The sequence below is a fragment of the Lactuca saligna genome, chromosome 5 (genome assembly GCF_052625555.1).
Source record: "Lactuca saligna cultivar CGN05327 chromosome 5, ASM5262555v1, whole genome shotgun sequence".
Classification (NCBI taxonomy): Eukaryota; Viridiplantae; Streptophyta; class Magnoliopsida; order Asterales; family Asteraceae; genus Lactuca; species Lactuca saligna.
The window spans coordinates 49,869,155-49,874,091 of record NC_136421.1 but is presented as its reverse complement, the minus strand read 5'-3'; positions in this window follow the sequence as shown (position 1 = coordinate 49,874,091).

The following is a 4,937-nucleotide window of genomic DNA, read 5'->3' as shown; positions in this document are numbered from 1 at the left end:
ACACCCAAAGGTGAGCTTCATACTCTGTACTTTTCGGTTTTACAATTTTTATTGGGGGGGGGGGGGGAATACAAGAAAATGTGTAGATCTATGTGTATATGTATGCTTTGTGTGATTTCTATGTTTATATTTGTGTTTTTATGTGATTGTGATGTTGGATCTAGTCAAAAACCCCTTAAAAATGAGATTTGCATCAAGTTATATGATATTAGTATAAATTATATTAATACATATAAATAATTTCTAGAAAAATAACCAAGATGGTTAATATGAACTTCTTTGGGTCAAAAACCCATTTTTCGACTCAAAATGTCAAAAATATAAAACATAAGGGCCCAAAATGACAAACTAGCAACTCTGATGGTTGAAATATGCCAAAACAGTTTCAATAAGGTATTTTATGGAAATATATTCTTTTGAGGGGTTAAAATGCAAAATATTAAGCATAATGGGCCAAAACGGATTTTCGGCCCAATAAGGCCCAATATGCGAGATTTTCAAATTTGAAGGGCTGAAAATGTATTTTTCAGTAAAACAGGGGACTACTAATGCTCCAAGTCCATTTCAAGGGTTAAAAACACTTTTCATATTTAAAAAGGACCAAAGATGCAAAATATTTTCTATTTTGTGCCAAAACTGTAAAAGTTGCGAAAAATGAGGATTCAACCGAGAAAACTTCATTTTGAGGGACTAAAACTATTTTCAAATAAATATGAGCTGAAAAATACCATTTTTAACAAGTTTTAATATTAAAATGTTCAGAAAAATGGTCTAAGGACTAAATTGGAAATTCTTTTATTCAAAGGGTTAAAAGTGTAAACTCATAAAAGAAAGGGGCTACAAACAGAAAAACTCCAAAGTTAAACAATAAATCCGTTGAGATAAAACACTGATACCGCGTCTACCGACAAAACCTAATACACCATCAACACCAAAAATCGTTACTAAACGAATTGATTCGGTCTCGAATCAATAACAAATCCAAAACTACTAACACGACGATATTCAATACATATGCGGAAATTTTGGGAAGTAAATACATGTGTAGGAATACACAAATGTCGATACACCATCTTTGGGCCCAAAAGTGTCAAATCTTGCTTCTTGGGCCTAGCTAGCCCAATGACCTGATCTTTAGTCCCGAAGACAACTTACTTACATGATTATTGGGCCTAATTACATGACCTAACTCCGTGTAAAAGGACTTTCAATGGCTTTTAGGCTATTGGGCCCCAAGGGTCCTTTGGTACGGCTAGTAAAGTCGAGAATTCACAAAAATGCGGGACGGGCCAAAGGCCCTTCGCATTCACTATAGCCTTGAACGACTTATGGATTTATTGAGGTCTTCGTGCCCTCTTTTCTCCTCGGTTGTGGGGCTACAAGAAGTCAGGGTGGTTGGATTAAGTGAATAGTATGGACGACACCAAAGGGATCGTTACTATGGTTGTAAACTAGTCGTTTCTATTAACGTGTGTTTCTAACAATTCACAATGCACATTTAATTCAATGTCACCTGGAATCATTGACTTCACATGTCGCAACGATACAACACCACACAAAAAGCGTAATTCAAAGAATTAGGAAAACATCGGGTTTTCCTAGGGTTTTTCAATACATACAACTACGAGATGCATACCAAGTACAACCAAATTTTTTTTATATATAGAAACAACCAAGCATACTTACGGATCTTCACACTTTTTATATGATACTCTTTTCAGAAAATATCGGATTTCTGGTGGTTTTCAAAACAATACAAAACGTTTTATTTCAAACATTACTTATTAACTCACCAACATTTCATATGTTGAAGTTTTTCAAAACGCTTGTATTCTCAGGTAACAGGTAAACCAAGGGAAAAATGTACTCAGTGACGACTTGCTGTTTGTTTAACTATTATCGAACAATTTACTTTTGGGGATGTAATGTGTGAAACAATGTACTAAGTGTAAACTCTATCAGTTGTACTATGTCAATGCATGGTAATGATTGATGTTATGTTTCATGTATATTCAATGTAATGGTATTCAATTGAGTCACAACAGCCCTCAGACGTTTCCGCCGTCTGGTTCGGGGGTGTGACACACCACAACGCCAAGTCTAGTTTAGAATCGGCTTAGAGCCAAGGCTACCCTAATAGCCAAATCTCCGTATCATCTGTCACCAGCAGAGATACAAGAACTTTCCAATTAGGTTAAATAACTTCTCAGGAAGGGATTCCTTAGGCCAAGCTTCTCACCATGGGGTGCACCGGTCTTGTTCGTAAACAAGAAAGACAAATCGTTTCGTATGTGCATCGACAATAGAGAGTTGAACAAACTTACCATCAAGAATTGCTATCCTTTACCCAACATTGACGACTTATTTGATCAACTTCAAGGAGCGAACTACTTCTCGAAGATAGATCTAAGGTTTGGATATCACCAGTTATGAGTGTTAGAAGAGGATGTCCCCAAGACAGCCTTCCGAACTCTCTATGGACACTATGAGTGTATAGTGATGCCGTTTGTATTCATGGATTTAATGAATAGGGTGTGTCGTCCTTACTTGGATCAGTTCATTATTGTATACATTGATGACATACTTATCTACTCTCGAAGTAAGGAGGAGCATAGTCAACACCTATGAAGAGTCTTAGAAACATTAAGATCAGAGAAGTTCTATGCGAAGTTCTCTAAGTTCGAATTTTGGATCTGAAGAGTCGAATTCTTGGGCCACGTCATTATCAAAAAGGGAATTCACGTAGACCCATCCAAAATCAAGGCCATTGAGAATTGGTCACCACCGAAGACACCTACATAAATTCGTCAATTTCTAGGTCTCGCTGGCTACTATCGTAGGTTTATACAGAACTTCTCTAGCATCATGAAACTGCTTACTTCATTAAGCAATAAAGGTGTGACCTTTGACTGGGAAGAGAAACAAGAGAAGGTGTTCCAAACATTGAAACAAGCCTTGTGCACCACACCGATATTATCCCTCCCAGAAGGGATAGAAGATTTCGTCGTGTATTGCGATTCATCCAACCAAGGGCTTGGTTGTGTTCTTATGAATAGAGGAAAGGTTATTGCCTATGCTTCCCGTTAGCTTAAGACACACGAAGTCAACTATACGACATACGATCTTGAGTTAGGAGGAGTTGTATTTGCTGTGAAGAAATGGAGACGCTACTTATATGTAACGAAGAGTACTATCTTCATAGACCACAAGAGCCTTCAACACATATTCGATCAAAAGGAGCTCAACGTGAGACAACGACGGTGGGTCGAGCTACTAAATGACTACAAACGAAAATTTTGTTATCATCCCGGGAAGGCCAATGTAGTAGCTGATGCTCTGAGTCGGAAAGAATACTCTGGTCGGGGAGTCAAATCTCTAACTATGACTATCCATTCACACTTGTCCACACAAATTAAGGAGTCTCAAGTTGAAGCCTTGGAACCTGAAAATATGGCGAGTGAATCCCTGAGAGGAATGGATAAAAACTTAGAAGTCAAGGGTGGCGGAGCCTTATGTCTCATGGATCGTATCTGGACACCGAAACACGGTGGTTTCAGAGACTTGGTCATGACTGAAGCACACAACAATACATATTCCGTCCACCCAGGATCAGATAACATGTATCTGGATCTTAAGAAGCTATACTGGTGGCCTAACATGAAAGCAGATATTGCTACCTTCGTGAGTAAATGTCTTACTTGCGCAACGGTTAAGGTCGAGTACCAGAAACCCTTAGATTTACTACAACAACCGGAGATACCGGAGTGAAAATGGGAGTGGATTACTAGAAGGCAATGAATTAAATATTATGACCTATTATGGACCATAATTAACCTAATCTAGCCTAATAAAGCATAAAAAAATCACACTTATATTTTGTAGGGCTAAAAATCACCCAACCTAACTCTAATATGGGCTTAGGGGCATTAAAGCCCAATACTCTCCTTTTTCTTTCCAAATCTCGGCCCAAAGCCTAAATCCAAGGGTGAAGAGTTGACTTGAGAAGTGCCACCTCACTTATACCTCATATGCCTCCATGCATGGACCAACATGCATCTAGAAGTGTCACCTCAACTCCCTCTCTCTTCTTCTCCTTGTTCTCGGCCAAGAGTTCACCCATACACACACACTTCAATCACTCTTGTTTATCAAATTCTCTTAAGGAACACCCTCACCTCTCTTCACCAAATTTTCGAGACTTAAGAGCATTCCAAAGAGATTTTCCACAAGAATCATCATCTAAGGTAAGTTTATAAGTAAATCTATGATCTAAGTTCGTTGATTTATCAAACATCTCTTCTTAACTCATAAGAAATCATGATCTTGCACCTTAGAAGCTCCCAAACTCGTGATCTTCCAAGGAAAGGTTGCTTAGGCCGAAAATCATCTCATTTTCTTCCATCTCTTCTCCAAAACCGAAGCCACACCCAAAGGTGAGCTTCATACTCTGTACTTTTCGGTTTTACAATTTTTATTGGGGGGGGGGGGGGGGGAATACAAGAAAATGTGTAGATCTATGTGTATATGTATGCTTTGTGTGATTTCTATGTTTATATTTGTGTTTTTATGTGATTGTGATGTTGGATCTAGTCAAAAACCCCTTAAAAATGAGATTTGCATCAAGTTATATGATATTAGTATAAATTATATTAATACATATAAATAATTTCTAGAAAAATAACCAAGATGGTTAATATGAACTTCTTTGGGTCAAAAACCCATTTTTCGACTCAAAATGTCAAAAATATAAAACATAAGGGCCCAAAATGACAAACTAGCAACTCTGATGGTTGAAATATGCCAAAACAGTTTCAATAAGGTATTTTATGGAAATATATTCTTTTGAGGGGTTAAAATGCAAAATATTAAGCATAATGGGCCAAAACGGATTTTCGGCCCAATAAGGCCCAATATGCGAGATTTTCAAATTTGAAGGG